Source organism: Mustela erminea, chromosome 6 (assembly GCF_009829155.1).
Source record: "Mustela erminea isolate mMusErm1 chromosome 6, mMusErm1.Pri, whole genome shotgun sequence".
NCBI classification, from domain to species: Eukaryota; Metazoa; Chordata; class Mammalia; order Carnivora; family Mustelidae; genus Mustela; species Mustela erminea.
Window position 1 is genome coordinate 28,878,831 of NC_045619.1, and position 22,184 is coordinate 28,901,014.

Consider the following 22,184-nt stretch of genomic DNA (forward strand, 5'->3'; position numbering starts at 1 on the left):
TTGGGTGGGACGGGGTGGGAGGAGAGGGATCTGGGCTGGTTACTATGAATAGTATGTTGTTTAAAGACTGCTTTCCTAGAAAATGTATAATTGAAGATGCCGGGTATCAGATACTCAAAATCCATTAGGAAAATATATGCAATACTAAATTTGCATTGGTGTCTTAGAGATCCTTAATGATATAGAAAACACTAGAAAGAGGGAGAGAGAGAAGGAGAGAAAAAGTATAGTGTAGGCTATACTGAGTAGCCACAGTTTGGCTTAAGAATCTGGTTTCTTTTGCTGTGCAGAAGCTTTTGATTTTGATGAAGTCCCAAAAGTTTATTTTCGCTTTTGTTTCCTTTGCCTTTGGAGACATATCTTGAAAGAAGTTGCTGTGGCTGATATCGAAGAGATTACTGCCTATGTTCTCTTCTAGGATTCTGATGGATTCCTGTCTCACGTTGAGGTCTTTTATCCATTTTGAGTTTATCTTTGTGTACGGTGTAAGAGAATGCTCGAGTTTCATTCTTCTACATATAGCTGTCCAGTTTTCCCAGCACCATTAAAAAAACAAAGAGGCAACCCACGGAATGGGAGAAGATATTTGCAAATGACAGTACAGACAAAAGGTTGATATCCAGAATCTATAATGAACTCCTCAAACTCAACACACACGAAACAGGCAAACATATCAAAAAATGGGAAGAAGATATGAACAGACACTTCTCCAATCAAGACATACAAATGGCTCTCAGACACATGAAAAAATGTTCATCATCATTAGCCCTCAGGGAGATTCAAATCAAAACCACATTGAGATATCACCTTATACCAGTTAGAATGACCAAAATTAACAAAACAGGAAACAACATGTGTTGGAGAGGATGTGGAGAAAGGGGAACCCTCTTACACTGTTTGTGGGAATGCAAGTTGGTGCAGCCTCTTTGGAGAACAGTGTGGAGATTCCTCAAGAAATTAAAAATAGAACTTCCCTATGACCCTGCAATTGCACTCCTAGGTATTTACCCCAAAGATACAGATGTAGTGAAAAGAAGGGCCATCTGTACCCCAATGTTTATAGCAGCAATGGCCATGGTCGCCAAACTGTGGAAAGAACAAAGATGACATTCAACGGACGAATGGATAAGGAAGATGTGGTCCATATACACTATGGAGTATTATGCCTCCATCAGAAAGGATGAATATCCAACTTTTGTAGCAACATGGATGGGGCGGGAAGAGATTATGCTGAGTGAAATAAGTCAAGCAGAGAGTCAATTATCATATGGTTTCACTTATTTGTGGAGCATAACAAATATCATGGAGGACAAGGGGTGTTAGAGAGGAGAAGGGAGTGGGGTAAATTGGAAGGGGAGGTGAATCATGAGAGACTATGGACTCTGAAAAACAATCTGAGGGGTTTGAAGTGGCGGGGGTGTGGGAGGTTGGGGTACCAGGTGGTGGGTATTACAGAGGGCACGGATTGCATGGAGCACTGGGTGTGGTGAAAAAATAATGAATACTGTTTTTCTGAAAATAAATAAATTGAAAACAAACAAACAAACAAACAAAGCCTCTCTGGAAAAAAAAAAAAAAAAAGAGAAAAAAAAAGAATCTGGTTTCTTAGGCACTGGAAAATGAACTGTTCCAGTAACTGCTGATAACTTGTGAAAACTGTAGCTAGCTGCCAAAATGGATATTGGGATGGTCAAGCTTCTTCTTAACTGTATTCAACTTTTATGGTGGATCAGCAAATTCCATAAGATTTCACCATGCTCCCCAGTTGCACAGACTGTGAAAAGGGCCATTGGAACCCATTTTGGTCTAACTTTCTTTGGAGGAGTCCCAAATGTGATTCCTCCTCTCAAAGGCAACTGGCCCAGGGGATCCAGCTGGCCCAGGCCCAGTCTGGCTAATTCAGTCCCTGAGGAAATCAGTGTAGCTTGGCTCTGGCTACTCTAAATATTTAAATGTTTGTCATGGGGAAAGTCCTATTCTTTTTTCCTTTCTCTTTTACTTTTTCTTCCTGGATGACTTCACCCATTCCCACAACTCTATTACCTCCATATGCTAATGACAACCAAATTTATATCAGTAACCCTCATTTCTCCCATGAGTTCCAAATTGGAACATCCAACTGCCTAATTTACATCTATTTTAAATATCTCACAGATATCTCAAATTTAACATGTCAAAAATTAAACTCTTAATTTCTACCTCCCTCCTCCTCAAATCTTCATCTTCTCTAAACTTTCTCTAATGAGTTGTTCAAGTCAAAGACCTAGACTAGTCTCATTCCAATTTTAAAAAGTTCTAGAAATCTATGGGAAAAAGAGACAACCTATTAGACAATGAGGCAAAGAATATGAACAGATAGTTCACAGGACAAATACATAAAAACATAAAAATTTACTTTTATTAAGAAAAACACACTTATTTTAAAATATCATTTGTCACATATCCAATGGAAAAAAATTCTAAAATTCTGAAAATTACCATAATTGTGAGGTCAGCACACAAATGATGGGGCATCTCTGAAAGAGGTAAATATCTGGCAGTGTCTACCAAAATTACTGATGTGCTTAATCCTTTAACCCAGAAAACCTACCTCATGTAATCTAAATAATAAATAGGGTATTATAATATACAGATACAGTTGCTATAAGGGGGTGTGGCTTTCTTCAGAACCAATTAGAAACAATGTGAATATCCAACAATAAGAATCTGGTTAAAGAACTTTTCTCTTTTATCCTGAAGAGAAAGTCACAGTTAAAAAAACAATCAGGGAACTTCCAAGTACAGATAGGGAACAATTTTTAGGATATTTTTGGAAAAAGAAAGTAAAAAGAGTACATAACAACGTATATGTTATGCCACTATATAAAAAAGATAGGAAGGTGATATGTATAAACATACTCGTTTTTATTAACTTAAAAACCGAAAGAACAAATGAGAAACTAATAAAAATGGTGAAATGAGGTGAAGGGACAGAGAGGGGAGTGAGGTTTCTTGGTATGTATACCAAGAAACCTCACCAAAAAAATATATATATACATATATGTATATATACATATATATATAGCAGGCTCCCTGCTGAGCAGAGAGCTCAATGTGGAGCTTGATCCCAGGAACCTGGGATCATGACCTCAGCTGAAGGCAGAGGCTTTAGCCCATTGAGCCACCCAGATGCCCCACTTGGCATATATTTTTAAAACAATTCTGTCTTTAAGTCATATAATACATTAACTGATCACAAACTTTATGTAAGTTAAATTACTAAAACTCAACAGAATAATAGAAAAAAAATAACAATACATTGGAATCTAGAAAAGCTCATCTAGGATTCATTTAACATTAGAAATCTAATCTAATCTAATTCTCAACACTAATGTTTTTTTGGGGAAATTTATATTATCATTGTTAAAGTTTTAAAAATAAAGAATGGTGTTTTAGAATTTGATATTCATTTTCAAAACACATCTCTTATCATTTTCTCTTCTATATTATCCCAAGAATTCACACAGTATGGTTTTCCAACTCCCATAAATTAACAATCAAGCAACCAGTACTTGATGAAAACCATACCTATTAGTTTAGCAAAGTTAGTACTGAAAAGTAACAGTCATTAGTAGCTATTTGTAAGAATTCCTGATACCCTCTGAATGGTCATTTTCTTAATCAGTGCTCTAATTATATTAAGAGATATAAAAATGACTGACCATGAGTTAGAAATCTTAGAAATTAAGGAACAGATGCTAAAGAACAGACGATAGGACTTATACAACAATAACCCTGCATATGAATAAACAGGAAGACTTGTTAAAACACCAATTCCTGGCCTTGCCCTCAAAGATTCTGATCCCGTGGGCTTGGAGTGGGGCCTGAGTTTGGTGTTTCCAGTATACTATCCAATAATCTGTTGATGCCTGTTAGAGAATATTTTGAGTCAGACTGAACTGTATCATAGCACTAAAACTCTACAAAGATGAATAGACAGAGGACACTGGGAAAAGAGAAGATGAATTATAAGTGAAATAGAAATTTATAGGGTGTCTGGATGGCTCACTCAGTTAAGTGTCTGCTTTTGGCTCAGGTCATGATCTCAGGGTCCTGGGATGGAGCCCATGTCAGGTTCCTCACTCAGCAGGGAGTCTGCTTCTCTCTCACCCTCTGCCCCTCCCCCTCATGTGTTCTCTCTTTCTTTTTCTCAAAAAAATAAATAAAATCTTACAAGAAGAGAAAATTCTTAATTGGTTAGGTATACATCAGACTTAATGATCCATATTACAGCAATACAAAAGTAGTTGGAGATCTCTTAAATTGCCATATATATATTTTAACTCCTTGCATTCTTGCACATCATAGACTTCTCCGTGTGATAGGACATCTTCTATCTGCCAAAATTATGAAAGGTTTTATGGACAATATGAATGTGCCTTGAGTTTATTCTGTGGAGACTGGGGACTCATCGAAGAATTCTAAATAGAACACTATGTGTGCGAAAAAAGGCTCTTCCCTCTGCCTTCTCAGTTTCTGTGACTGGCGTAAGACAGATTGATGAGAGAAAAACGCACAAATTTTATTTAATAATTTTGCTTGCACATGAGATTCTTCAAAGGGAAAATGAAGACCCAAAGAAGCCTTTAGGCCCCCGAAGTTGTGTATCTGTTTGAACAACAGATGATAGAGTATGGAGATGTGACAAGTCTAAAGGGTTTGGGATAAAGGAAGTAAATTGTGGGGCAGTGACTGGGAGATATATTAGGGTGAAGGGCAACCCATGAACTATAAGGTTTATTTTAATAAGTTTGTTTGTACAGGTCCATTCCAGTGTCAACTCCCTGTCTCTGGTGATAAACATGTTCTTTCCTTCTTGGTACAAGGCACCTTACTCATGGGAAATTTTATGACCTGCTTTTAGGTAGAGAGGAGGAGGTCAGAAAGCCTTTCCTGCATCTGCTGTTTTTCAAGTACCTGCAGCACAAAATAATCAACATGCCAAAGTAGTATATTTTGGAGTGGCATGTTCTTGAACCCTTCACATGATAACATTGTATTTTACTTGGATCAGTATGACAGCAGTGTGGAAGATGGGTTGTTAAATTTAAGTCAGAAAATGCACATAAATCACAAATGATAGAGCATACTTAAGTGGTCAGTTAATTTTTGACAAAAGTGTCAATGTAATATATTATGAAAAAAATTGTCTTTTCAGAAAATGAGTCTAGAACACTTAGATTTCTGTGTGGTAAAAAAATAAAAAATAAAAAATGAGCCCAGACCCTGACTTAACATCACATGTAGAAATTAACTTGAAGTAGACCATAGACCTATCATAAAACTCAAAACTATTAAATTCTTAAAAGAAAACATGGTATAAAATATTTGTGTTGTTGAGTAGGGCACAAATTTCTTACATAGGACATTAAAAAGCACAAAATGTAAGTGAAAACATTTGATAAGATGGACTTCATTAAGGTTAAAAACTTAAAACTTACACTTTTCAGAAGATACAGTTAAGAAAGTGAAAATATATGCCAGTGATTACAAAAAAATGTAAAAATAAATAAAATACATATCTGACAGATGGTTTGTATCCAGAATACATTTTAAAAGAACCTCATACAACAAAACAAACATCTCATTTAAAACAGGTCAAATGATTTGAATAAGCACTTTACTAAGAAGATATCCGAATGGCCAATATGCTCATGAAAAGATACCGAACATCACTGGTCATCAGGGACATGCAAACTGAGACCACAATGAGATCCTCCTCCCCACCCATAGGAATTGCTAAAGTTAAAACAAAAACAGTTAACAAGGGCATGCTAGAGCATTTAAAACTTACATGCTTGGTGAAACATTAAGCATACAGCCACTTAGGAAAATAATTTGATAGTGTCTTTTAAAGTTATACATATACTTTCCATATGACTTAGGCACACTCTCACTCTTTTCCCAATAGAAAAGGAAAAATATGCCCAAATAAAGACTTGTATGCAAACATTAATAGCAGGATTGTGAATAATAGCCAAAACTGGAGAAAAAAAAAATCAGTCCTTCAGCAGATAAACAAAGAAAATATGCAGATATCTATACTATGGAATACTTCTTTGTGATTGTAAGGAGTTAGAGGGACATAGGGAAAGAAATATGACCACACAAGCTTGTAAGACACAGCAAGCTTTTCTGAGTGGCTTTTAGACAGGATTCCCAGAGAAGAAAGTCCTTCACAGGATGAGACTGCTTCTGAGATTTACAGCAAAGGGGCTACCATACAGGAGGGCAGGAGTACAAGGGACTATAGCGGGAGGTTAGAGAGGAAACGTACATGTCTAGCTGATATGTTTCAGCACCATAGTGGGGAGTCTCTAAATCAGTGACCAGTCACCTTTCAATGGCAATAGCAGCTCTGGATTTTATAACCCTAAGGCTCTATCTTAATAATGACCAGCAGATACTGGGTGTAATTTCTCAAGAGACGTAAAGCAAGCAAATCCTAAATACCTAAAAATCTGTTTGTCTATTATTGGAAAAAAATTGGATGTGTAAAAATAGGAGTTTGGTGCCAGCAGACTACTGAGTTAATATATTTCAGGCTTCCATGAAGAAACGAACAAACTTAGGGTCCAAAAAACTTAGGGTCCATCTTTGGCTCATATATATAATGGTAACAAGAAAGGAGAAATGGTAATACATTTGACATCATGCACATCTCAAAAATATTATTATAAGTAAAATAAGTTAAATGCAAAAGAACATGTATCGGTTAATTATGTGACATACTAGAAAAGATGAGGCTAATAGCAGAAAACATATTTGTGGGCTCAAGTCCAGAAGAGCGGACAGACAGTAAAGGAGAGAGAGAATTTTGGAGAGAGAGAAGACTTATCTTTATGTCGATCAGGGTGGTGCTTACACAATTACATGGCATCACTCATACTCATAAAACTCCATTTAAGCAGGAAAGTCTTCTTGTTTGTAAATAGGGAAATAAGAATAATTAATGATGAAGTTGATTTTAAATAAGAATGCTGACTCTAGCAGAAACATGAATTAAAGTTCATTTTTGGTCATTTTCCTATTTTGATCCTTTCCAGTGGTAAGAATTGCTAGCCCTGAAGACACAGACAAAATATGTTCATTGATTAGTGCCTCAAGAGAAAGCATGTTCTTCAAAAGGAGATGTGAGACAGGTAAATTTCAAAAAGATAGACAGGAAAAGTATTTTTATAGGTTATTTATAGTAAAGTTTCCTTTGTTCAGGCGTGATAACAGGTATCCTGGGTAAGCAGCAAAACTAGTCATTTCTGGGAGGATGCACATGGTGCTTTGTTGGATTGCTTCTGAATGAACAGTACAACATACCTCAGATTAAACAATAAATTAAGTGGGAAGCTGTAGAGTACCAGAAAGTAAGTTCTTAGTTTACAACCTGCACCTGACCTTTCTGGTGGAACAGTTTACTTCTTATTGCTCCTCTCTGCACTATGAGGCTTCTGGGAGACTGGGTGATACTCATCGCCGATGCTTTTAAAATCCTCCGCATTATCTTTGGAATGCAACTTTTAGTCCAATTTGCTTATTTAAGAAATTTGGTTCTACTAAAATTAGGAGATTACATGTATTTAAAAAATCAAGAGCCACTGTGATCTCTTCTTATCCAGAAATGTATGCACAGTGCCTTCTATGCAGTCTCAGCTCACTTTAGCACAGATGTAGCTTAGCTTAGGTTTTCCAAAATTTCTCTGGAGCAGGACATTGTTTAATTGTGTGGCTTCAAGGAGTATCCTCAGAAACAAACAAAATAAGACTTCATATAATCTGAGATATGAACACGATTAGTAGTTATATTCCATAGATTTACTGCATTCCTAATCCATTTTAGAAGGTATTCTAAAAGAACAGATAATTGTATAGAATGAAGCAACTATAAAAACGTAAAAAGACCTTTTGAAGGTATGTGGTAAATAGAGTATTCAAAAAGTATAAAATGGGGGTGCCTGGGTGGCTCAGTGGGTTAAAGCCTCTGCCTTCAGCTCAGGTCATGATCCCAGGGTCCTGGAATGGAGCTCCACATTGAGCTCTCTGCTCAGCGGGGAGCCTGCTTCCCCCGCCTCTCTCTGCTTGCCTCTCCGCCTATTTGTAATCTGTCAAATAAATAAATAAAATATTTTTTTAAAAAAACAAAAAAACAAAACCAAAAAACTTAAGTCTTATCTGCAAGGATATATTTCATATTATTTTGAATGTCTTCTTTCTCTACTGTGAATTAAGGATGGATAGTTCACCTTATTTCATGGTAGACATCTTAATCTCCATAAATGATAGATAAGATAAACCATAAGGTCACTCTATGTTTTGCTATTCATGAAGTCAGGAGATTTGGGTTCTGGTCTAATTTTATATCATCTCAAGTTAGTCTCTTTAGCTCTGAAAACCAATGCCCTCATATCTAAAATGAGACCAATGATATCAGCTCTGTCTGCCTCATGGTGAGGTTATGAATAGCAAGTGCCTTTGAGAGAGCTTTCAAACACTGTAAAGCCATCTATAAACAGCAGTGCTTAGCTCTAAAGTGCCATAATAGTAAACATACCATACCAGCTCATTTTGATTCATTCATGTATTCAATAATTCAGTCCTTCTTCTTTTCCCCTACTAAATGAATACTGAGTATCTCCAGTGTCCCAGGGATTATCCTATGCCCTGAAGATGAAGAGATGTAAAGGACACAGAGTTAATCTTTCGGGTACCCAAAGGGCATCTAGGGTGGGAGACAGACACATAAGCAGCTTATCAAAATACAAAGTCATAATTGCCTTACTAGACATAATAACAGAATGCTAAAAAAATATAAGAGTCCAATAACTCTGCCCAAGAGAAATGTTTCATAACAAAAATAAGTAGGGGTGAATTTTGGTAGATAGATGCAATGAGAAGTTTGATTTCTGGTTAGAGAATACAGGTAGAGATTAAGACTCAGGTTAGAGCCTGAGGGTAGAAGGTCCGGGAAACCAGACTTTTTTTTTTTTTTTAAAAAAGGTTTTATTTACTTATTTGATGGAGAGGGAGAGAGTGATCACAAGTAGGCAGAGAGGCAGGCAGAGGGAAAGGGGAAGCAGGCTCCCCACTGAGCAGAGAGCCGGATGCAGGGCTCGATCCCAGGACCCTGAGATCATGACCTGAGTGGAAGGCAGAAGCTTAACCCACTGAGCCACCCAGGCACCCCGGGAAACCATTTTTTACTGAGGTTTTGCATGAAGGATATGTACTTTAGTCAAGATTGCTACAAAGGCTCTAAGCTGGATAAACAGTCATCAATGATAGGCCTCTGAATGGTTTAGATTAACGAATTCAACCATATAATTTTATGCTTTTAGTAGATGATTGACAGCCAGCCTCACCCTAGCAGCCATAGGAAATAGCATTCTGGGGCTACTGCAATGATAAATGTATGTGTGGTTCATCAACAGGGATTTTCATGCTTAATCGCAAAGGCTTACAAAAACCCCAACTGAATCTGAGAATTGATAGGGAATAATAAAGACCAAATATAAGTACAAAACTTCCTGAATGATCTAAGTGAAGGGATTTAGACCATGCCAAAATATACCTCTTTGGTATTTTGATTATTATGAAGATGCTTGAGAAACAGCAGATGCAGGAACCTAATGTTTTCAATCTAACAGTAGGACATAAAATTTCCCATGAGAAAGGTGCCCTCCCTGTATCAGGAAGGGCAAAATAATCTTATCACCAGAGACTGGGAGTCCAATGGACCTGCGCAAACAAACTTACGAAAGTAACACTTATCATTCATTAATTCTACCCCCTCATCAATTTCCTAGTCACTGAACCACAATTTACTGCCCCTCACTCAAGCCCTTTTGTCTTGTCACTTTCCCATGATTTGCTCTTCCTTGTGTAAAAAGGTACACAAGTACACAAACATTTGAGATTTTTAGGTTTCATTTTCCCTCTGAAGACTTGTATACACATAAAAATCAATGACTGGATGAATGAATGAGTAAATAAATAAATAAATAAATTTTAAAATGTGTATGTTTTCTTTCCAACTAATTTGTCTTACGCCAGTTTAATTCTTAGGCCAGCCACAGAAGCTAAGAAGGTAAATGGAAGTTTTCCTTCCCTCAGAGGTAGTGGGGTAGTCTACAGACTTCCTTAAGTTATCCAAATGTAGTCGATTATGGAAGTGCTTTGCAGTCTACTCCTTCCAACTTAGACCAAAGTGGGGAAGTAAGAGTTTTATTTTCCGAGGTATTAGCATTTCTGAACTCAAATGCTCTGAGTTCTGAAAGATCTTAACAAGCCAAGTGAGCTGAGCACTAATATTTGATAAAGATCTTAGATTTTACCTTACAGGCAATGAGGACATTTGCAGAAAAAAAGTGACAGCTCAATTAAGTTTTTGCAAATGCTTATTCTGGAAGCATCAAGGTCAAAAGATAGAAATGGGGGTGAGGCTGAAGTTGACAGGAGAAACGTAGAACAGTTAAAAAGTAACTTGCTGACTTTGAAGTGAGGTCATCCACGGAGGGAGGGGTGGAAATGGTGGTAAAAGAGGGATCTGATTATGAGAAAATACTGTCCTCACAAGTACTTCTAAACAGGATGTGATGAGACTGGTGTGGAGAAGGATGAAGAGGAGGAGTTAGACTCTGGTTTTGGAATCTATGCAGTTAACAGTACCACTAACTAAGAAAGCCCCATACAAACCTGGGAAGAGGTGGGGTATGGCAGCAGAAGATAATGAGTAGTTTGAATGTGCTCATTTTCAAGGCATTTGTGGGATATTCAAGTTTAGATGCCACCATGATATGATTCTGATGCCCAAGAGAAACATCTAACTGGAAATATGTATTTGCAACCATCAACTTGGTTCAGGTCATGCAAGAAAATGGAATGATTTTATTTTTTTTTTTTTTTAAGATTTTATTTATTTATTTGACAGAGAGAGAGAGATCACAAGTAGGTAGAGAGGCAGGCAGAGAGAGAGAGAGAGAGAGAGAGAAGCAGGCTCCCTGCTTAGCAGAGAGCCTGATGCGGGGCTCGATCCCAGGACCCTGGGATCATGACCTGAGGCGAAGGCAGTGGCTTTAACCCACTGAGCCACCAGGCGCCCCTGGAATGATTTTAAAAAGATTATTTTAGGGGTGACCGGTGGTTCAGTCTGTTAAGCAGCTGCCTTCAGCTCAGATCATGATCCCAGGGTCCTGGGATCAAGCCCCACATTGGGGCCCCTGCTTAGTGGAAAGCCTGCTTTTCCCTCTCCCTCTGCCTGTGGCTCTATCTACTTGTGCTCTCTCTCTCTCTCTCTCTCTGTCAAGTAAATAAATGACAATCTTTAAAAAAAGAATAAAATAAAATAAAAAAGATTATTTTAATTGATAAGAGGACAGCAGTAAGAGCTAACCTAAAGATGAGACACCAACAAAGGATTCTGAGAAAGAAACTTACAGAAAAAAAGGAAAGTAGTGAGAGAATTAATAAAAAGAAAGTTTTAAGAAGGAGGAGGGGGAAGATGGGTACAGATAAAGAGCCAAATGTTCCAGTGATACTAATAGATGAAAAAAAATGAAAAAGATTTCCAAAGTACAAAAAACAAGGACACTGTAACCTTGACATAATATTTTGGTATTATAGTTGAAGCAAAATTCAAGTTATAATTGGCTAAGTAGTAAACAGATGCTGAGAAAGAATACAGAAAATATACATAAATATAAAGATAATACATAAATATAAAGATAATAGCTTGAGAGGGAACTCGAGTAAAGTGAAAAAGACTTCTGTAATTGATTAATCAATTATGAATTGACTTCATTTTAAGGCGGGGAGAATATTGTTAATAATAGAGGACATTATGACTGAATTCTGGATCTATTTTTTCTATTGCTGAAGAAGGCAGTATATAATAGTTAAAGGTATGATTTTGGAGTTCCGCATCTTGTGTTCAAATATCACTTAACTACTTTGTGCTTTAGTTCATTTATATATACAGTGACAAAAAATGATTATTCCTGTCTCATAGGTTTGTTGTGGCTGGCACATTTTAAGTATTTAATGTGTCTTACTTATTGTATTATTAGATTATTATTACAGATTTCTTTTTAAGTAAGCATAGAGTACTTTTAAAGAATATATATGTGTTTATTACATAAGAATTTGGCTCCCAATCAATTCTTGCTCATGATTTTATGCAAATGCCAATACTGTTCTCTTTCTACATGAGGAAATTGCTTTCTCTATGATTAGTGAAAGCCTGTTAGAACATGGAGTTGTCAATCAAGCCTTCTTTAGTGCCAGAAACAAGTTTTATCCATGTTAATATCAGACTATCACTGGGGGTCTCTTCTCAGTGATATACACAGGCTCTAAGTATAGAGTACTTACCCTCAGGAAGAACAAGTGTTCTTCCAGTTTGAGGTCTCTGCATGAGTTTGCTGCCCCTAATCTTATTCCCTGGATATATTTTTATTTAAAATGGAAAAACTATACTAGATACTCAGTTTAAAAGAGAGAGAGAGAGTAATGATGACCCAAATCCCAACATTCTTAATCAGGTACCTATAAAGCAGAGCATAGAGGCTAAACATGGAGGTTCTGTAATCAAACCTATTAGCTCAGATTTGGCTCTAACTATGGATAGAAAATGTGAGTAGGACAACAGAGTTGAGTCAAAGGTATTTTCTTGAGTAATTTTAGGTGATCTGATACATATTTTCTTTCCCAGGGGCCTATCCTAGTCCTACTTAGCAGCTTTTTAAAGGCAAGTATATAATTTCAATCAGGAGAAGACACAGACGTACATTGTCACAGCAGTTGAAAGCAAAATATAACAACCATAATAAGGTGACTTGGAAAAGCCCTACTTCAATAAGAAAGAGAAGCGATAGAAGAAGGAGATGTAGGGAAGGAGGGGAAGTGGGAAAGGGGGAGAAGGAGAAGCAAGTGGGGAGGGAAGACAAGAATGAGAGAGAGCAGGGGAAGAGGAAAGCGGCAATGCCACCATACCACTACCCAAAGACAGCACCTGCATGAGGAGCACATTGTTCAATCCTGCATTCCAAAAAAGACATCCTACTTAGCACCACAGTCTAAATGAGTGTGCCTGATGACTCTAGTTTGTTCTCACCCCTCCTGCTTAGAGACTGAGTGAGGGTCAAGAGAAACCTCAAATAACACACTGGGAATGAAGCAGCTATAACCAAAACAGTAGTTCAGATGATATAAGTGGAAGGTAAAAAGCCATAAAATAAAGAGAGATCAAAAATAATATAAAAAATGTGGTATGGTAGGAAAGAAAGGAGACTCCTTCTAGAGTTAAGAGAAGAAAGTCTTGATGCACACATGAGCATTGAGAGAAGCTGACCTTTTCGTGGCTCCAACTCTGAAATATGTGAGGCATCCTTATCTGCTGTGAGTGAAAGGGCTTGAAGAGATTCATAACTGTTGCAACGAACCTTGGAGAATCCCAGGGGTAGAGTGATGTAAAAGAATTGCTGACAGCATTGCAAAATGGACTGAGATAATTGGAATCACAGGGCTCCTATAGTTCTCACTAACTCTTCATTTCTTCAGAGGAAGAGAAGGGGTCCAATCATCTTTGGAAATTCAGTGCCTAGCATATTGCAGTGAGGAAAGTAGAATGCATGTGAGAACATTTTGTAAATTACTACATTTTAGTATCAGTTCAGTTTCCATTGCATTTTTAAACTACATCCGTATACTTTATAAAACCTCACCACTTTTTAAAACTGGTATGAAGGAACAATGGGAATGTTTAAAAAAAGGAAATTGTTGGAAGCAATGAACTATTTTTATTATTATATTTTAAATTTTTTCTTAGAAGTATAAAGTCCTTTTTATTAATTTAAAGTATAAGTGATGAACTAAATAACTTCATATGCTCATAAAATTATCCTGTGTGATATGTGATATATTAAATGGTATATTATAATTTGCATCATTAACTAAAAACTTATTTGTTAAGTGACTGAACACACAGGAGAAAAATTCAATATTTTAGCAAAACAAAGAAAATCACATATTTTATTAATAAATTTCCCTGAAAGTGGCAAGCAGTTATCAAAACACCCTTTTATTTATTTTTAAAATATTTATTTATTGGAGGGAGAGAGATAGAGATTGAGCATGCAAGTGTGGGTAGGGGCAGAGGGAGAGGGAGAGAATCCTCAAGCACTCTGAACTGAATGTGGAGCCCAATGCATGACTTGATGTCATGACTCAGGGATCATGACCTGAGCTGAAATCAAGAGTTGGATGCTCAACCAACTGAGTCACCCAGGTACCCTAAAACACTCACTTTTAGAGAAAAGGACTATGAATGAACCCAAACTTCACAAATCTGCATGAAACTTTTTCTAATCAGTTATGCTTGGAAATACATATTTCATGTTACAGATTTTGTACATAGCTTTCCCCCAATCCCTAGGATAGCAAGAAAGAGACATGCTTTCATGAACTACAAGATAGTTTCTTCATTTTTCTGAGTGATTATTGGGGATGGGGGTGGGAAGTGAGGAGGATCTCAGCAGCAGTGATAAGGGACAGAAGTTGAAGAAGGGGTGGAAAAAAAATACCTCTCACCAATTAGTATTAGGTTAAAATCAAATTTCATTTTTCTAAGTCTCAATCCACTTATGCTGTGTTGATTTTACCAGAAAGCATTAAACTAAAATAGGACTTTAATTATTTTTTTTTACTATTCACATCACTAAAAAATGTGCCAAGGCTGCTAATATTTAATTTAATAGTTTAAGTTCTGATAATTGATCATTTGTCCCCTTAATGAAAAGCATATTTTCAGCTGCTCTGATAATGTCAAAGCCAAAAGGCTAGAAGGAATCAGGATTATAACCACTTTTCAACCTAGAAATCCTTAAAGACTTCATGTCCTTTCTCTATAGTTTTTTTAAAAATTATTATTTTTTGTCTTGTTTTAAGAAGAAGTGGAGTTAACACTAACCTCTAATCTTGACAGAACTAACAGGGATGCTGTTCTCTTTACTCTAGTCTGTTTTTAAAGACATAGTAGAGGGGAAAGGCACATGTCTTCTAATTTTAAGCTATTGGGAAGGGGGAAGAAAAAAAGTATTTTACCAGTTTGGGTTCTTTGGCTGCTCTAAAAATCAAATTAACATAAGACATATTAAATAGAGAAAAACAATTTAATTGTCACTATACAAGGGCCCTATAATAAGAGACCCAAGGACAAGTTGGACAATTAAGGCTTGTATGCCATCTTCAGCTAAGGAATAGGATAAAGGCTGGTGCTTCAAAAGGGAGGAGGGTGATTCATAGGACAACAAGAGCAGATGTTTGATAATTAGATGTTTGCCCTGCTTACAGATAGGTCATTCAGATAAAAAAGTTATCCTGTGGTAATAGCCTTCTTTCTGAGCCAGGCTCCCGACCTAAATGATTTTATGTAGTCGGCCTTTTGGCTAAGATCAAGTGTAGGAAAGGTAATAATTTTTCTTAAATCCTCTGGGTCTTGATTACCTTCAGCTCAAAATAGTGGACATGCTTATATGACACATTTTGGGTAAATTTGTTCTAAATCCCTTCAGAATTCAAAAGTCAGTTACAATTAAGCCTGTAGCATAAAGTATATGGAATACATCATTTCTCATAGGAAAATTGCATTTGTTCCTTCAAGTTGAAGTGCAGTTTATTCTTGAGGTGCTGGATATGGTTTAATATAAAGTTTTACCTGTGATATTCTGAAAATAATTGGAAATGTTCCTAAAATGGAATCAAGAGATTTGGGCAGTGAGAACTCTGATACCCTGCCACTCCTAGTCTGATGCAGACCAAACAGGAAGAGATGGGCTTGACTTTAAACAGACTTGACCTTGCCTGTGTATACCACTCTACTATTCCAGCTGGAGGAAGAGAGGATTCCCTGACTTCCATGGGCTACAGATGAACCAATGAAAAGCCACCCTACTTCAAACCCCCTATTCCAACAGACTTTCAGTTTACAACAGCCTTACCAGCTTACCTCTTTTCTCCTTAAAAAAATAAAAAAAAAAAAAAGCCTCTCCTCTGTTTATCAGATATACCTATGGTTTTGCTGTAGCCTCTTTGTCTCAGATTGCAATTCTTTTTATTCCTGAATAAACCACTCTTTGCTGGCAAAATAACTGGCAGTTTTTTTTTTTAAGGTTAACAATCTAGTTTTTAGAAAATAACATTTTTGTGGTGCAATGTTTAATACATTATCTGAAGTATTTTATTGATAAAATGATGTAATCCCTGTCCCTATTAGTGTTCTTTATGGTGAGCAGAAGAATAGCTCTAGAGGTTACTTAGGCTCAAAATAAAGATTCATTAGAAGAGCTGATGGTAGTCTAGGTAACATAGAAAAATCTAACTAATGGAAAACCAAGTGTCAGAAAGATATGAAATAGGACGGCTCCATGGGCTCAGGTAGCAGGAAATAAGGGAGAGTCAAATCACCATACTCATCTCTATTTCTCTTTTTCTTTTTGTTCTGTTTCTTTTTTCTTTTTAACCAAGGCTGTTTCATTTTATTTGCAGTTATTTTCTTTGAAAATCATATTAATGAGGTGGACAAAATTTTATTCATCCTTGCTCAGTTCTTTGGCTGGTCTAACAGTCAAATTAACATAAAACAGATTAACAGGAAAAAAATTTAGTTTTGTGTATGGGTACCTCACATACATGAGAGGTTCAAAGGCAGAAAGGTAAAATAAGATATATGTGCCATTCTGAGCTAAAGAATGAAATGGGTACCTGGAGCTTCAAAGGAAAAAAGGGCACATCACAGGGCAAGAGGAAGAGAAGTAAATGTTTGGAAATTAGATGTTTGCCTTGCCCTATAGATGGGTCATTCAGATAAAGTTTATCTCTGGTAATATTTCTCATTCTGGAAAAGACTCCAATTTAGATTCTTCTAGGTAGTTAAGGGAGGGGGAAAATTTTTCTCTTGAGCCCACAAGATCTCAATTACCTTCAGCTCAAATTAGTTCAAATACCAAAGTGGAACATTTTGGGGAAACTTATTCTGAACCCCTTCAGTATAAATCAGGACAAAAAAAAACACCATAATTTTTCAATTTGGTCTTTTTACATCATACTAAAAATGTAACCTTATTGTAGTTTAAATTAAATTCCAGTTGAAAGCTATATCTGGGAGGAAAGGATGAAAGGCATAGTCATGCTAAATGATACTTCATATAAATAATGGATAGAAGGGAATATAGGAGAGGAAAAATAATTTTCTCTCTACCCTTCTAGGACCTTGGCTATGACATTCCCTTTAAAGACAGAGAAAAAGAAACAGAACCTTAATAACATGTATACCTCCTGTATTTATGGGAGATATCCAGGAAAACTCAAAGTGGCCCAACGTCATCATAAATACCATCTTCATGGCCAATAGACGCACAAAAAGATGCTCAACATTACTCATCATCAAGGAAATACAAATCAAAACTACAATGAGATACCACCTCATACCTATCGGAATGGCTAAACTTAACAACACAGGAAACAACAGGTGTTGGTGAGGATGTGGAGAAAAGGGAACCCTCCAACATTGTCAGTGGGAATGCAAACTGTTGCAGCCACTCTGAACAGTATGGAGTTTCCTCAGAAAGTTAAAAACAAAACTACCCTACAACCCAGCAATTGCACTACTAGGTATTTACCCAAAGGACACAAAACTACTCGTTCGAAGTGATACATGCACCCCAATGTTTATAGGCAGCATTTCCGACAATAGCCCAACTATGGAGAGAGCCTAAATGTCCATCAACTGATGACTGGAAAAGGAGTTGTGGCATTCCATTTTATACATAGAATAGTACTCAATAATGAAAAAGAATGAAATCCTGCCATTTGCAAACAACATGGAGCTAGAGAATATTATGTTAAGCAAAGTAAGTCAGAGAAAGAAAAATACCATATGCTTTTACTCATATGTGGAATTTAAGAAACAAAATAAATGAACATAGGGAGTAAAAAAGAGAGGCAAACCAAGAAACAGACTCTTAAGTATGAAGAACAAACAGGGTTGCGGACACAGGAGGTGGGTGGGGGTTGGGGGTGGGGGATGTGGTAAACAGGTGATGGGTATTGTACCTAAGGGTTGAATTACTAAATGCTACACCTGAAACTAATATTCCACTGTTAAGTTCACTAACTGGAATTTAAATAAAAACTTGAAGAAAAATAAATAATTCAATTACCATCTTCAGCTAATGACAAAAGAGAGATACTGAGGGTAGGGAGTGTCAGTTGTGGGAAGTTCTCAGGCAAAGCACAGTAAACAAGGGTGTGACTGATATGCAGATTTAAGTCCAGTCTTCTCCATTTAGGTTTCCAGAGATTTAATTATATTTCCCTCTTGGCACAGAGAAGGAAACACAAATGATTCTTACAAAAAGGTAAATTCTCTGTCTTCAGAAGTTTTCAGAAATTCTCCCATATCTGTTGTGTTAAAAAAATAATAATAACAAGTTCAAAATAATCCTTATGCCAAATAGGCATATTTTGGAATAGTATTGTAAGGGCCTGTTTAGCCGGAGCGGCCCCACCTCGGTTGAACAGCCATTTTGTTGTTTATGCAGTAAAACTTAAATTGAATCTGCCCCCACCCCCACAGGGGAACTTATTTAAAAGCAAGTCTGGGAAACCAGTCCCAGGTAACAAAACCCCAATACAAGGGTGGGTCAGGTCAGGTAGAGTTAACAGCCTGAATTCAAGGATGAGTCAGGTCAGGTGGAGACATCCAATCAGTAGAGCGCGCATACTGTCTCCCTAGCCACCAAGGAGTGTGGGCCCCGCCTTTTGGGCGCCAATTCTCACCAAGGTGATAGGCTAGTTTCAAATGTCTATTATAGGGTAAATTGTAATTCAATTGGTCACTTACGTGTGACCTAGCATGACTGTGCAGCTTTCTCTGTGTTACAATCTTATTTGCCACCTGTGTGTGGCCAGGCCCAACCACATGGACTTTGCTCTATAAAAGTTAGTCTGTGAGGCAAAGAGGGGTCTTGCTCTCTGTAAGAGGCGTGGCCCCAGCCAGTCGGTTTGATTCTCGATGCTTGGCGTGAAATAAAGCTTTGCTTGAGCTTCGCTTTGTATCAGTCTCACTCCTTTAACCACGGACCCATTAATGGGGGACCCAACATTGGGGACCCAACAGTATCTTCTGCTCCTTTTGAGGAGTAAACATTTCTGATTTTGCCTAAGAACCGGGAACTGTCCAATAGGATTTATCCAGCAAATGAGAAACGAAAAAGAAAAAGCATGTGTGCATGGCAATTTTTTGAGAGAAATGTTCTGTCTTACAAAAGCATTCCTCTTTATAGCTTTGATACGCAGGAGACAAAAACTTCCTTGGACACGTCTGACTAGTTAATAACTATGATAGTAATATAAGTTAAATAAGAATAAGGGACTGCTGTTTGTTTGCCATGCTCATGTAATACCACTCGAAATATCTATGACTCTAAAATATTGAAAGTTTATTATATAATTAGAAAATTACATTTTCTTTCTGATGAAATACGTTAAGTTCAAACAATGTGCATTTCAAAGTGAATTTATGTTAAGTTACTGTCATTTGTGTAGCACATAAACAGATGTGTCTTCCATTGTGAAACTCTGGTTCTTTCTATAAAAGAGATAATATGGAAAAGTGAAAAATGAACAAACAACATCTTGGTTGGGAAATTTGGTTAAGATTCAGTTTTGCTCTGTAACCTTGAGCATTGAATCCGTGTCTTTCTTTCTTTCTGCCTCCTAAATATTTGAGTATCTAGCCTAACTCTCTGTAAGATATAATATACACTTTATAATTGTGTCATATATTCTGATGATCACTCTGACAATTTCAATGCTAAAGTCCTTTGGGATAGTAAAGCAAATGATGAAGTTTTAGAATATAGGTGAGGTTCAGTGGGTGGAGTCTGGAGCCGATGACCAAGAAAGAATTCTTGAGACATCTTTGGTGCAAAACGGTGGCTTATTAAAGCAAGGGGACAGGACCCTGGGCAGAAAGAGCTGCTGCCCTGAGGTTGTTAACAGTAGCAGGTTACCTAAAATGGGGAGGGGGGGTGAGGAAAAAGGGAGGCTTCAAAAAAACTTTCATATGCTAAAGAGGACTTACAAGATACCGGAGGCCTTGAGGCCTTGTCATTGTCAAGTTTTTTTTTCCCTCTAGCAAGGTATTAACATTAAGATAAGTGGGAGATTCCTAAAGACTGTCACATATATCCTAGCCAGGATTGGGGTGGGGGAAGGTGGGTGTCAGCCTTTTGCTTTGTTCTCAGCCAGCCTTCTGTTCCCTCATCACAATGGCAAGGGTTCTAAAGGACCAGAGCTAATTTTCCCTATAAGACTGAACTTGAAGGAAATAAAAACAAGCACCATTTTCAGTCACTTTGCAAATCTCTTGTACTTAAGCTGCTCTTTCTTCTTCATCAATCATTAGCATGTAGGCATCAATACACTCATATGTGTTCATGGTTGCTTTCCATCCTCAAGGTATTTCTGCTTTGAGAAGTATCTTTGGGAATGAATGCTTAATGTTTTATGAGATAAGAAACAACTGAAAATAGTAACATTGCTGACAAGAATTTTCAAATTAATAGGCCTGCTCAGCATGTTTTTATTAAGGATTAGCTGAAAAATCAAATTATATTTATGCCTTTACATGTGTCTCAATGCATATGCATAAGAAAAATGACTTGAAAAAAAGGAAGAAACCAAAATATTGGCAAGTGCTGGAATTCATGGATTTTGACTTTTGTCTTTATGCCCTTCTACATTTCCAGATCGCCTGTAGCAAAGACTTCTGCAAGACTCCAACCTGATTTGTAAAAGAGAAAATCTGGGTGTTTCTAATAGAATGTTTTGATAAGTTAATAGACCTGAAAGTGCTCCGGAGGGTCTGTCTTCCCCATTCCTGATTTTGGAAAGATGAATTTTTGAAAGGTCAAGACAGTAAGGGAATTCTTTCAAGTGTAGAAAGAAATAATGTCAGTATAAGCAGATATAAAAATAAAAATTGGGTGAGTGGAAAACAAGTTTCGCTTCCTGTTATTGCATTTAGAATATATTTTTTGCCTTTAGGTCATCTAATATTAGTATCTTCATCTGCTATCATTTGTTTGGTGATTCAGTTTTAAGATTTTCTCCAATTCAGCTCCCCCTCCATCACCCCGAGTAACTTCTTTTAAAAACAGAAAATTACATTAACATACTTACAAAATAACATTAGCTTAACACCAGTAATGGAGTGACTTTAAAGTACACAATAACTAACTCTTCCACTGTCCTTGGAATGAGGCAAAACGTCTTCATTTATCATGCAAGGATTCATTGTAATTGATTCTTTAAAAATTCTTTTCAGATGGCAAAATGTGGCTCTTGGACAAACAAAAAGATCAAAGGTCTACAAAGTAATACAAGCTAGATTTTAGATCCAAGAATGCCAACTAATCAACTTCCAACAATTTTTGATAAAGGCATATCCTAGGCAATTGTTTCTTGCCATAGAACCAGTTACGTCCTCACTCCTTCCTTCCTTCCCTCTTTCCTTCCTTCATCAAGGTAAAAAAAGTATTTGAAGCAACTGTGTCTCCCCATGTAAAAGAGAGATGGAGTTGCTTTGGTTAAAACGGGGGTTGCTTACCAGTCTCTCTGATGAGGGAGCAGGAGGCTGGCTGAGAACAAAGCAAATGCTGGCACCTTGCACCCCCTCTCCACCAGCTCCCCTCAGTACTGTGTGTGACATTCCTCAGGCACCCCTGGCTGCTCTAAAGGAAAAGCAAATAGTTAACTGGCAGAGATCACAATCCTGCAGGACAGGAGTCTCCCTTGGTTTACAAATGTCCTAGAGACCTACAAACAAAGAAGTCACCTTATCAATAGCACAATTTCCAGAGGCAAAAAACTCAGTTCTCAAACCCTAATGTCACCCTCCCCTCCATAAACAAAACTGAAGGAAGCTAAGGTAGAAGGAAATGTAAATATAGTTAAATCTTTTCTGAACCTAAATCTCACTAACAAAGATGCTTGATAGCAGGATTGTGACATCCCATCAGGAATCTCCCAACTATCTAGATGTTAATGGCTGGCCAAAAGACAACATTGATCAAGCAGCAAGGCCTCGGGTAAAC

General features: G+C 37.1%; 2 long non-coding RNA genes across 2 annotated transcripts; one reads left to right on the forward strand and one right to left on the reverse strand.

Moving 5' to 3' along the window:
* Positions 1-8,608: 8,608 nt before the first annotated feature.
* Positions 8,609-20,275, reverse strand: LOC116593034. Its single transcript, XR_004286717.1, has 3 exons — positions 20,171-20,275; positions 13,379-13,627; positions 8,609-8,694 (listed from the first exon to the last, which is right to left on the reverse strand). It is a non-coding gene; the product is annotated as an uncharacterized LOC116593034 (long non-coding RNA).
* LOC116593035 lies at positions 12,503-20,240 on the forward strand. The gene is made up of 3 exons (XR_004286718.1): positions 12,503-12,514; positions 18,285-18,289; positions 20,113-20,240. It is a non-coding gene; the product is annotated as an uncharacterized LOC116593035 (long non-coding RNA).
* Positions 20,276-22,184: the final 1,909 nt, after the last annotated feature.